This window comes from Natator depressus, chromosome 14, assembly GCF_965152275.1.
Source record: "Natator depressus isolate rNatDep1 chromosome 14, rNatDep2.hap1, whole genome shotgun sequence".
NCBI lineage: Eukaryota > Metazoa > Chordata > Testudines > Cheloniidae > Natator > Natator depressus.
In genome coordinates, this window is record NC_134247.1 from 1,673,077 (window position 1) to 1,686,730 (window position 13,654).

Consider the following 13,654-nt stretch of genomic DNA (forward strand, 5'->3'; position numbering starts at 1 on the left):
CCTGTGAGCAGAAATGCAACAGCCCCATCTACCCAGGGACACTTCTACCGCCTGAGATTGTGGGCCTACCATCCGCTTTTCTTGCCCTACAGGATGGTCCCAAGCAAAGCCCTGCATCATCTTTGAGCTTGTACCTCAGAAGATCCAAATGTAAACCACAGGTGCCTTCTGCCGCAGCCCTGGCCACTTGCTGCTCCTGGCCACTCACCCCTGGCTACAACACAGCATTAAGAATCCAGGAACCCAAGCTCCCACTGTGAATGGGAAGAGTTGGGGGCCTCTGGCACATGTGGTCACATCAGTGAAAGGAGAGAGACACATGATGCCCTATACAACCCTGCTACATAGGCAGCCCTGGAGAAGCACATTTCGCTCCTACCCTGCTGTCCCTGGGCACAAAGCAGGTTAACAGCAGACGCTTCATTCCAAGCACAAGCCTGCATAAGTCTGGGGGCTCGACTTCATTCCCTGCGTTAACATCTCTGGCTCAGCCTCCAGGTCTGAAAGGGAGAAGCAGTGCCCTGCTCCCTAGTTCAGCCAGCCCCAGGAGTGCAAGTACCAAGGCAATTCCTCCCTTTGTAGGGTATGGATGGCACTCTTGGGCTGGATGTGTGGAGGGTGTCCCACAGAGCAGTGTTTGGGGGATTCTTGGCTGTGCTGCGGACTTCAGAGAAAGGCATACCATCTTTAAAATCCCTCTGCCTGCCCATTTCTCCTCCTTTCTTTGAAAGCTGCAGCTTCATCCCACATTGATTGTGACAAGTTTGTTTTGTTTTTCGGGACCCAATGGAATGGAAAATAATTTAACAGCTTGTCCCGTATTATAATGGGACTTTTTCCCCTTACTCCTCACTAGGAAGACCATCAATCACAGCACTGAATGGAATACATTCACCCCATGACCTCAGCCATGCAGTTCCCCCACCCCCCACCTGTGAATTATGGAGACCGCATCGCTCGGTGGGACAGGCTCAATGCTCCAGCTTCAAGCTGAAAGCAGAGATTTATCCCCTTGGCAGAATAGGGGGCAGAGGCCAGAAGATAAGTCACAGAAAAGCCGCAGGAGCCTCTCTCAAGGTCCTCCAAGGTTGGCTCATTAAAAAGCAAGGAAAGGAGAAAAAAATGCCCGCAGTGGCGCAGCTCACAAATAACCCTCCAGCTTTCAAATAAAAGAAAAGCTGAAAGGGAGCCTGGCACACCTGGGATGGGCTCTGCAGCAACGCCAGCTGAGCTCACCCGTGGAAACACCTGCTGGGAGGCCGTGCTGCAAAGAGCCTAGGCTGCAGAAGCTGTGAAATGGACAGCTCCCCGAGCACCCATCTCATCAGGGAGCCAGGAAACGACCCCTTCAGTGCTCCTATGGGGGCTGCCACGCTCCATCTGGTGCAGCAGCGTGACAGTCCCCATCTTGCACTGCCCGCTGGGAAGAGAGAGGGGAACAGCCATTTCGTAGCCAAGCAGCCCTTCGAACTCCAGCCAGGGGGCAGACGCAAAGCAGGGCAGGTGGAATCCACACACCATGCACAGTACTGCCTCTGCCCTCTCGGAGGAGATGCTGGGAGAGCAGCTCCCTTCTTCCCCCAGAGCTGCACAGCTCGCTCTCCTGCCCCCAGTGTGCAAGGGCGAAGGGCAGGGTAATGGGAGCAGGTGTTGCCTTGGGTGGAGATTGTTCATCATACACAGTACCAGCTGTTCAGCAGGCCCAGGAGAAGGCAGATCCCACTGACTATGGCACAGAAGGCAGCATCCCTCCCTCAGTGGTCATGCCCACCCCTCCTTCCCCAGAAGACCCTGACACAGCTGCCAGAGTGGAACCCACACCCCCAGGAACAGGCAGGGATCAGTTCTGTGGGATTCACCCCTCATGGTCCATAACAGGAGTAGGAACAGTAGGGCTGCAGCTGCAAGCCTGTGCTGCACCCAATCCCCACCCAGCAGCTGTACCAGGCGGGGGGCTGGTGGGATTCTTCCCTTCTTCCTCCTGCAGCAGCTGAGCTATTGGCCTGGGCTGAAGCCCCTCCTGGGAGACTGGCGCAGTCTTGAAGGGCAGCGTGTGGCCTGCTATGCACAATCGTGTTCCCTGGCTCAGTAATTAACCCTCTGACTGGGAACCGGAGGGGCTTGGTAATTGAAGTAACCTCAGGCCGCGGAGGTTCCATATGGCCAGAGCGAAGCAACGCAGCCCCTAGCACCGGCGCCGGCCCAGCTCCCAGCCGGGGGCAGCAGGACACGGAAGTGCTGGGCAGCAGAAGGGAACAAACTCGCTCTCCAAGTGGGGGCAGCTCTGCTCTTCGTGTCTCTCTCCATCCCCAACTGCCAGGCTCTGTGCCCTCCTCGCCCCAGCTAGGATGGGGTCTGGCTTGGGAAACGGCACGCACTTGGCTGCATGGGGGTGGTGAGAAGCTGCTGGTGGACCGCCCCAGGCTGCCTGCCCCATGCACTCTCACATGCAGCAATGGGCCCCCCAGACCCGTTCCACACCACACACACCCAGAAACCCAAAGAAAGAACGCAGGCGGGGTGCTGTGACCCCGGGGCTCTTCCCCAGCCCCCAGGAGCCAAGGAGAGAGGGCCCTGGACCTCTAGGGAGCCTGGAAGGAAGAGCCGGAGGCACAGGCAAAACGAGAACAGGGATACACCATCAGGAGCGGAGGGGAGCCTGGACAGAGATGCTGGCACTCGGCCAGACACCAGGCCAGGCCCAACAGGAGGGCCACTGGACAGAGCCTGCTCAGACGGTGACTCCAGCAGAAGATGGCCAGACAGCTCAGCCACGCGAGGCCCCACTCCTCCAGCAACCACCAACCTGGGGGCAGTTCTAGAATTCCCACCCCCAAGGACAGCAGCAAGGAGCCTGCAATAGCAAAGGCAAGGCGGACACCCATCCTGTTACCCCCGCAGCATGGCTCATCGGCTGCCATGACAGCCACAGGCAGATTCCCATCAGCCACTCCAGGAACAGCTGTTTACAAAGTCATCAGCAAGTAAAATCCATCTGCCCATTCCCAGACAGAGCGTTGTCTCGTCTGGCCTGCACTCCTCACCAGCCAGGGAAGGGAACAATGGGCAGCACCTGCTACAAGAGCATCCTTCTTCAGAGGGGTTAAAGCAGTTTACACACAGCTGGCCTCCCACTGAACGACAGGAGCCTGTGGAGAGGGGAAGTGACTGGGCCGAGGTTATAAAGTCACCAGCAGAGGTTGGAATGGAACCCAGGAGTCCTAGTTCTCTGTTCCCTGTTCTGACCATTAGTTAACACTGCCTATGGCAGCCAGCCCTCCCCCTGCTACATGCATTGGTTATCCACCAACCTGCCAGGCTGCTCTTTCTCTCCCCATAGCTTGCTCCAGCCCTACAGTGGTTTAATATGTGCTGTAATGAAGAAGCCAGCAAACTTGGAAACATTTAGGTGCTTTCCAAGAACAAGAACAAAGCAGCAAATTCATGTATTTCTTCTCAGTGTTCAAATCCCAGAACATCCCCTGCCCTGCGATCCCGCCGCACAATTCAGTCACAGAGTCTCTTCACATGAACAGGAAATTGCTCCTGGAGGGAGCTGTGCCCACGGGGCCCTGTAGACAGGAGGGAGGCCGCAGGGAAGCCCCGCTGGGCAGAGGGGTGATGCTAAGCCTGTCGGTGGAGGGAATCCTGATCTTGAAGCCATTCTCTGCTTTACAATAACTAATTAGCCAGGGTGAAAGGTTACAGCAGGAACTCCCAACCCTGCTCCCCCTCATAGCTCTTTCCAAGCCCTCACTAATTAAGAACCATCTCCCGCTCATCACACACTGAACTCAGTCACCCATCCCTGCCTGGCAGCATCAGAATCCACCACTGTCACTGAACCCGGGCAGCCTCTTTTCCCTGGACTTGGGGAAGATGCACTAAACAACACCAGTCCTCTCCTAAATGTGCTATCACAGACTGAATAACCCACATGAGCTCTGACCATGACATAACACATGGGGGCGGGGGGGGGGGGGGGGGGGAGGGGGGTGTTGGACTGAAAGATGCAAACACAGACCCTGGAATCCCCACTCCTGGATTTAGCACCAGGGAACCTAGATTCCTGCCACAACATCCAATCAAAACTCACCACCCAGCACAAGGACACTGGGCAGAGTAGGCTGCTGCCCTCCCGGGAATGAAGAACCTCAAGAAGTTCTCCGGCACTGCAAGGCACAAAGCCAAGCTCCACCGCAGAAAGTGTTAATGTTTCCATCCCACTGCAGAACACATGACACACAACCCAGAGAAAGAACAAACCTGGGAAGTAACTTTGTACTAACAAAAAGCTGTGACCTGCCCAAACTCACTGGAATTCCCCTTCACCTAACTACACCCCCTCCTTAGTCTGCCTACTCCTGATTAACATGCACAGCGAGGTGGCAGCTTGGTGAGAGCTTCCAGCTTCACCAAAGCTCACTCTTCCCTCCGCCCCCACACTCCATGCCTCTCATCCAGCCCCCTCCATCAGATCCACCTTTGAAGTCAATTTGTCATGGCCCAGTTTTCTAAACCACTCTGCAGAGAAGCCCATTTGCTGTTCTCCCTTAAATTAATCTGTTTGTGGCTCCTCTTCCCTCTCCCTCTGATTAATTTTAAGTTACAAGAAACTAGCTCCGAGTTCAGGGTTAAATGGGGATTCAATTGTTTGGGATTTTTAGAGGGGTTTTTGATCACACATCAAGCTTTTCTTGTCAATATCTCACACAGCTGCTGTTAATCACCAAAAAAACCACAAACCCATATGCTGGGCTCTGAGCTCACAGACAACGCCAGGGTAAGAAGGTTCCATGCACATCACATACCAGCAACTGCAGGGTTAGGGAGAGCTGGCACAGAACCGCTCTCCCAGACATTCTGCCAGCTGATAAATAAGGGGGAGGGCCCCGTGCTGAACAAAGTCCTATTGCAAATAAAGAGGGCCTGCCCCAGAACTTCCCAGCCTTCCAGACACAGGGAAAGGCACCCAGAGACCATTTCAGCTGAACGGGCATGGGCGCCTAACCCCTATTTGAAAAAGCCAGTGTAGCCGCTTGTCAGTTGGAGGTAAAGGCCCAAAGGACAACATCTGAGCCTGTTAAAGAACTCTGGTAAATATGGGGTGACTACAGCAGTGGGGCCCAAACTTTTCCTCTCCCACCCCCCTTACCAGTAAAGGAATGTGTCTGCACACACACACCCTGGGCTGGGATCAGGAAGCCAAGACTGGGAGCGGGCCCACAGAGGAGCTGGGGACAGAGTGGGGCTGGGTGGCGCTCTGTCCCGGCCTCCTATGGGGGCTGGCCAGGGCCCTGCCGTGCCCCCCACCCCGCATTCCTCTGCGCCCTAGGATGACACACTCCACAGTTTGGGGACCACTGCTCTACAAGGTGTGCAGGGTTTTTTAATCAGAGTTCCGAGACTCACTACCAACAGCTCAGCTCCCCGATGGCACACAGTGGGAGTGCTGGCATGGACCGAGCTCAAGGTACTGTCTGAGGGCTTATCTACATTTCAAACGTGATAGTGGTGTAGCTGCAGCGCTTCGGAGACCACCCTACCTATGCTGACAGGAGGGCTTCTCCCATCAGCGGAGCTCCTCCATCTCCCCAAGAGGCAGAAACTAGGCTGACAGGAGAATTCTCCCAACGACCGAACACTGTCCACACTGGGGGTTAGGTCAGTTTAACTGTGTCATTCAAGGGAGTGGATTTTTCACACCCCTGAGCAACAAAGTTATACCAACCTAATTTCCTCGTGTGGACCAGGCCTTAGAAACACCTCGTCTTCAAGAGCTAGAGACCCCACCACATCCCTAGGTAAAATGTTCCAATAGTTAATTACCCTCCTTGTTAAAAATGTAGCCCTTATTTCTAATCTGACCTTGTTTAGCTTCAGGTTCCAGACATTGGTTCTCATTAGTTATCCAAATACTCGTGGTGCTGAACAGACCTACAAGCACCACTGTTAATGCCGGTCATGTTTAACGCAGGGCCAAGTTCCAGGCACTGCTGCTTCACTCCTACTGTGCAATAAAGCTGCAAACCTTAAAACGAGATGAAATACAATAGGATTATTTTTTCAGTATTTTCCATGCTCTAATGCAAGCCTGTGTGTGGGCAGTGAGGGTGGAGAATTGGGGCTGGGATGATCTGCACCACCAGCCTGTGAGCAGTGGGAGTCTATTATCTCCAACAGGAGAGCATTTCGTTAAAAAGAAGCAAATCTCCCCCTATGCAGAAATGTGTTCAGACCCACCAGAAAGCTTCTGCCTAAAGTGTGCAAACACAGTGGGGCTGGAAGCCCATTGCCAAGCCTGGAGGTGCAGCTCCCTCTACGAACTTTTACTGCACAATAAAACATTGTGATTAGTTCTACAAACCAAAGCCAGCAGAACCCCAAGGAAGGGACAGAGATAAGGGAAGCCACTTGCAGCACTGGCAATCCCAAAACTGACCCAGCAGATGCTGGTAAGAAAGGAGAATTTGGGAGGTGCTGCGTGGCCTGGGTTTGGTCCGGCTGTGCCTGTCTTTCTCTAACACAGACCATGCCCCACCAGGACACACAAAGGGAACATTCCCAGGAAAATATCTCGCCCTTTTGTCCTGACCAGTGAGTCAAAGTTTGGTGCTCTGGGAACGTTCCAGTTGGAAGTAGACAGATGCAGTTTTGTTTATTTGCAAAGAATGTATGAACTGCTGCATCTCTGAACTAGGGTTGCCAACCCTCCCGGTTTCACTGGTTTCCCAAACCCTCCTGGTTTCTACCTGGCCGGAGCCTGCACCCCTCACTGCCTCCCGCACCCCAAACCCCCAGCCCTGAGCCCCCTCCCAGAGCCTGCACCCCACCCCTCAGCCCTGAGCCTCCTCCTGCACCCAAACTCCCTCCCAGAGCCTGCATTCCACACTCCAACCGCCAGCCCCAGCCCTGAGCCCCCTCCAGCACCCAAACTCCCTTACAGAGCTTTCACCCTGCACCCCAACCCCCTGCCCTAGCCCGGTGAAAGTGAGGATGGGGGAGAGCAAGTGACAGAGGGAGGGGAGATGGAGTGAGTGGGACGGGGCCTCGGAGAAGGGGCGGAGCAGGGACCTAGTGGAAGGGGTGGGACAAGGGTGGGGCAAGGGGGTTTGGGTTTGTGTGATTAGACAGTTGATTTCAGAGGAAACCAAGAACAAAAAGAGCAGTTTCTTAGCTTACAGCCCCAAGCCTCTTTTGCCAACACCTGCCCCCAAAGTTCTTTCTCTAGCTTTTTCCAGGTTTGCATGGCTCACAGGCTCCTGCTTGGCCTTTCTTGCCTCTTTTCCTCTACTTCCTTCTGTTCTTGTCATCTGTAACCTCAGTATCTGTGCGTTCACTCACACTCCCCACACACATGCCCAAAACAATACGCAGCACAAAAGCTCCTGGGCTGCTCACCTTTTGTCTTAGGAGGGGCTTATACTTACAGTTATGTTAACTGAAAGGTGAGTTCACACCTATCAACCTCAACTGGGTTTTAAGCCAACCCATAAGGAGGTTTCACCCAGCTCATAACAATATTTTGCCAACTCAGCCCAATGCTACCTTTTTATTTGCTTGTTTGACTTGAGATATCTTTGCCCCCCCCCCACACACACACACACTCTCATGCCGTAGGAGTAGGGATAAGGTTCACAAGAGGTGGTGATGACAGAGGATGGGAATCTGTGGTTTGGATTTCACCGTCACAATGGTACTATTGAAAAGCTTTTTTAGAGCTAGGCAGGCACTGGAGGGGACAGTTGTGAACAGACTGTGAAGGCAAATGCCATCAGCAGTAAAGAGTGGAGGGAGGGGGCCTTTCAGCAGAAGGTAGCACTCTAAGTGTGTGCAGCCCAAGATATGGTCGCCTGCTCTGAGATCAGAAGCTATTTCCCACTTATCTGTTCTGAGCCTGGTATCTGTGCGACAGAACATGGCATTTGGTAATGGGATTTTGATGTTCAAGAGAAGATGCTTTCCTGAGTCTCACTTTACGTCACACGCGGCAATAACCACGACTATCAGGTGCCACTGAAGAATGCTAAAGAGTTTGAACTTTTACTTGAGGGGAGTGGGGATAACTTTGTATTTAATTGTGAACTTGGCAGAACTATTACGTACTTATTTCAGCCTTAAGCTGCCCATCACAATGTCCCCTCTCCACCATGGCAGGTGCAGCTGGTAATCCAACAAGGACATCCAAGCACCAGCCTCTCTTCTAACTGAAGCCCACGGCCGCCTGGCAGGCGGGCTGCCTTATCCTTCACCAGCAGTGCTGCAGTTCTGGGATTGCAGAGACACTATAGGTGGCCATCAGTTCCCACTCCCTGCCCTCACTCACGTCCAAAGGGCTGGAGCTCAGCTATCAATGCACGACACCACTGCCACGGGGCTTCACTGAGGGGAAGCATGGGTGTTTTTAAGTCATGGTGGTTCAGTCTCAGCTACAAAAGTAAAACCGGACAAGTGGGCAGAGCACACCAAGTGGCTACTGCCAGTCCAGAGCAAGCTCCCATCTGTGCCAGTGCTGCGGGACCACCCTTGTCCCAGTGCAAAGGGTGAAATGGGCCTAATGGGGGCCAAACAGCTCCCCACTCTCCTGGCTCATGCAGCTACCCCCAACCACCGTATCCTCCACAACCCTGCTCCTGGAGATCATTGTCTGCACTCCTCCACAACAGTCTAGGCTCCTGCACAGCGTATGGGAACCTGCTACAGATCCTGCTCAGAGGAGGCTCATCCCAAAAATCCCCTCTCCACCACAGTGGGACTGCTCCTTGCCCCCTTCACATCACCCCCTGGGGCCCCAGAACTGCTTCTGGGCTCTAGAGGTTGCATCTCGGACCCACGCCTCGCTGACCTTTGGGGAAACACTCCAATACCACACTATGGTCCGTGACTACAGCACCTGCCATAAGCCCATTCCAAGGGATGCCCAAAGCACGGGCATAACACAGAAACCCCAGGAACAAGACCCGCCCACCCCCATCTCCAGTAGCCCATTGCCACCCGAGCAGCCCTCGGGAGGAATGCTCCTAACTGAGAGGTGGCTGGGCTCTCCAGTGCAGCGAGATTGCTTTACTCCAATTATCCTAGATAGCAGTGTTACAATTGCCCCTCAGAGTCCTGGTGTCTCAGACCCAGATACACACCACCACCTCGGGGGGCAGCGATGCCATAGCACACACCTGGGAGAAATTAAATCCAGACAGGGCTTCCTCACCCCACTCACCCGAGGGACTCAGCAAGGTATCAGAGCCAAAGACCCTTTATCTCTTCTCTGGGGATGTACCCTCCCATTTGTGTCTGGTCTGAAATCCTAGTGCTAACGTTAGTGGGCTCTGGTCTTCCCCGGACGGCTCTGCCCATCAGTTCTGTGGCACCTGTTAGTCTGGTGAGGTCTCTCTTAAAACAGCCTGAGGACTCACACCCCAATGAGTGAAGGGTCACCCCACAGACACACCTGGGGGATGGGAACAAATGCCAGGAGAGATGTTCGGGCAACCACCAGATCTCCAAGAGGAGAACGGGAGGGTGCAGCAGATTTTCCTCCACAGTCAGTTCTGGCAGGAGCCACCCTGGAGCGCCCTTCCCCGAGAAAGGAAGTGATGCCACTTCGGAAGGCAGGAAGAGGAGCTGCAGAAACAGGAAGCCCATTTCCTGCAGAAGTGTCATGGAGAGCACCACGCCTCAGGACAGCACAATGAGAACATGCCCTGGGAAGCAGGGTCCTTCGCGGAGGGAGGCAGTGGTGAAGCTCTGCTCACAGGAGACCATGGAGGCCAAGACGACGGTTACAGTCTATTTTTCTACACAAGTGCATCGAGTATTCCACACAGCACACTCGCTGTAAATCTCCTCCTGCTCAGGCTCACTGCCGAGGGCCTCCGAGGGCCGATTTTCCATGGTCATGACAACAAAAACTAAACTGGGTCAAACCTGAAAGGTATTCTCTTCCTCCAAGCTGCTAAACGCACAATAGTAATGAGGTTGGTTAAGCAATTCACTGGGGACTGCATTATTTGCTCTGAAGATGTATTAACCAGTTAAATGAGCGTGATAAGGCAGCTCTGCTTATTTCTCTCACCAGTCACACGCAAGATCTGAGGTTCCAGGTCTTCATATTCCAGCTAATAAAACAAACCCAGCAAACATGCTGACAAAGGAGAATGGTGCACTCAAACAGCCCCAGGCCAGGCTGCTTCCCACTTGACCCGTTGTAAGGAAAAGAGAACTTTAAAAGCATCCAGCAGCTGAAATCTATTTGAAAAAAATCATACTTCCCCCTTCCACCTCTTCTTTTTTCCTTCTTCTTTCACTCCCCCCTTTCCCAAGCTCCCGATAAGAATGAATTAACCTAGCAGGATCCCAGGCAGTACGCAAGGCAGAGAAAGACTTAGAAGAAACTCAGCTTCCAGAAACAAGCTCACAAACTTGCCCAGCTCCCAGGGGTTCACTCTAATATATTTCCACATCATACTATTCTCTTTAGAAACTACTGATTCGTTTCACTGGCCACCCACTCACCTGCTGACACAGCATTAAAGGCTTCATCCAAAAGCACCAAATGAACGTGCCTTTTCAAGTTATTGCTAGCAACTCACGTCGGAGGAAGCGCTGGCATTTGGGGTCTGATGACTCTCAGGAAGTGGATTATGCTGCATCCAGCTATTTCTGGACACAGAAGCAGCCTCTATCAGTTTGCAGGGCACAGGAAGGGTTTGGAGTGAAAGCTCTGTTGTGTCTATACAGATTGGGGATTGGTCCTGCTTTGAGCAGGGGGTTGGACTAGATGACCTCCTGAGGTCCCTTCCAACCCTGATATTCTATGATTCTAGGAGTGTCCATCCGCTGGGGCCCTGACTCTAGCACAACCATCACAACACAAACACTAAGAGTTGGGGGGGACGGGACCTTTATTCTTTATGGGATTTTTTTTGGAGATAAACACTTATTAATATAAATGTCACTGACATAAACAAAGCTGTGGCCCTTGAATCCACGTGAGGTTTTATGCGTGCTATGTAAACAAAGAAAAAACACATTTTAATTAATGTTATACAACCCTGAAAGAAATAAGACGGAACACCATGGAACTGTAATAAAAGCATCTGTTTACAACGACATTAGCAGCTGACATGGGCTGAAGGGTGTATCTGTTGTCTAACATCTCTGTTTCCTTTAAAGGCCTTGACCTCAGTGCAAAGTGGACCAGGCTAGCTGTTCCTCAGTCTCAAGGCTACTGAATTACAAACGCTTCGTTCAGAAAGCGATGCCCAGTCCATCTGTGCCAACTGGCACAGCTCTGGTGCCTGGAACAATTTCAAAGCTCAGTTTCCCACCACGAGCCGACGTGTAGCAAGGCTGGAGCCCGAAGGTTTTGGGTCTGGAGCAGTCACCTCACCCCGGGAGTTGCTCCTGCTGTTGGACCCTGGCGTCTCTCTGATGGAATTACTGCTGAATTCCTGTATCGATCACAAAGAGGACTGAAAGGGGAGGTGGCTCAGCTTTCTCGGAAGCTGGCTGCCTGCCTGCCTGCATCCTGCGGGGCACTCCAACTTCCCACTGGGACAGCCAGATGCAACTCCAAAGAGTGCCAAGGGGCTGAGGAAAGGTTCAGCTCATGCTGCCCCTGGAAGCTGAATCCCCCAGCAAGAAGCTTGAGTTGGGGTTGGCCAAGCACATTTCCAGGGGCATTTTCCCAGTGCTCTCTCTAGACAGGTGCTGAAGGGCAGGATGCTGGGGTATGTGTCAGAACAACGGGGAGCACAGAGCTCCCTCATTAGGAGAAGGGGGATCCAGTCAGAAATGGGAACGAGCAGCCTGCTCAAAACAGGGATGCCTCCTGTTATTCCCCTCTCTGGGAAGCAGCTGACAGGACAGAAGGACTGTGGATGATTTATTCCCAGCCAATGAAAGCGTGTGGGTGAGGGAGGGGAGAAAAAGCAAGAAGTTGCATGGATCATAGCAACTCCCATTGCAAGCTGGCCTGGAGGTGTGATCTGCTGCTTTGGCGCCATCCCCACCCCAAGAGCGCAGAGGGCTCACTGAGTGGGGGAGGAGGAAATGCACATTTGCGTAATAATGTAACATGCATATCTGTGAAATAATGAGCTCTGTCTGCCACATCAAATGGCCACCAGAGATGGCAACAGCAGGCTTAAATCACCCATGAGCAGGACCCAAATGACACATTAAGGAGACACATATTCAGCCTATATTTTTTCCTGATGAGCCTGCTGGCAATGTGCCACGAGGAAGTAGCTGTGTGGAGAAACGCCAGCGTTTTCTACTGTCGAAGGCTGCATATATCCTAGCAGTGTTTGTCAATACACCTTCCCGAGAGCCACCTCCTAGACGGCCTTAGAAGAAATAACGACAAGCCCTTCAGAGAGAGGTAGCCAAAAGTATCACCAGAAGTGGGGGCTGCAGCTCAAGAGGGTGGGCCATGGGCAGAGCTGTATGCATGGGAAGCCCAGAACTGGAGTAGCTGGGGGGCCGCAAGCCCATCAGCAGGGGTGAGGGTGTAAGGCTGGGAAGAGAGAGAGGACCAGAATAGCAGGAGGGGCATGGGTCAGGAGGGAGGGCCGTCAGCAGACCTGATGGGGGTAAGCCCAGGACTGGACCCTCAGGGGAGCGGCTCCGACAGAGCTGTGCAGGATACATGTCTGCACCTGCCCACACAATGCCAGGCTCATTAGTTCCTCGCTCCCTCTAAAAGCAATGGGAGGGAACATGCGGAACCACGAAGCACAGCAACCCTACAACTCTGGGCTGCGTGGAGTACCCACTTTAACACCACAGCGCCGAAGGCTGAATGTGACTAACACAAAGGGTCCAGGTGCTGCCACAGAACCCAAGACACAGCCTTTCCCCCAACACAGTTTGCTCTGCTAGGCAGGGCGCACAGAGCCTGGAGCCACCGGAAAATGCTGTCTCACTGCCCTACTCCTGTGGCACGAGGGCTGGCAGAGGGTACCAGAGGGACTGAAGACGTAAAAATGAGCAAGTCGGAGAAAGAGGTCAGAGGCGAAGGAAAGAGGGCAGCTGAGCCAGCCACCAGCCTTTGTCCCCCGGCTTTGGGGAGGTGCATTTCCTGATGCTGAGCACCAAGGCAAAGCTCCAGTTCTTTGGCAGACATGCACGGCCGCTGGGTTTAGCCACTTGCCAACTTGGGGGGATCCCAAGAGACCCCGTTCTCAAAGAGCAGGGATCAGAGCAGCAGCAGTGCCCTAAGGCGGATCCTGGGAGGGGAGGACACACCCAGGACTGGACTGCCTAGACAAAGACTGAAAAGGCAGAAATTGCTCACATAGCTGCAAAAACCCCACAGCACTGGAAGTACCCCCCACCCCCACCGGGCATGGGAGATCTCCTGACTTTCACACACCAGCAAACCCAGCTCTCCTACGTGGTCAGGGACAGCACCAGACAGACAGCCCTGCCCCAGCCCACGCTGCCACTAGACTGCCAGAAGAGGCAGGAAAGCCCAAGCTCCACAGCTTCCCCCTGCAGCGAGGGGAGGGGCGGGAGGGGGAATAGCGCTGGGAACGTTAGCGTGCAGAATGCACCCGTTTACGTGCACCAAGCAAATATCACCTGCTCACAGGTCCCTGTGTTCATTCGAGATTCAGATGACGGCCAGCATGCTGCCTGGAGAGGGACCTCC

General features: G+C 53.5%; 1 protein-coding gene across 8 annotated transcripts in view; it reads right to left on the reverse strand.

The window, feature by feature from the left end:
• RBFOX3 (RNA binding fox-1 homolog 3) overlaps positions 1-13,654 on the reverse strand; it is a 345,196-nt gene that overhangs the window by 250,443 nt on the left and 81,099 nt on the right. The gene's annotated exons all lie outside the window — the stretch shown is intronic.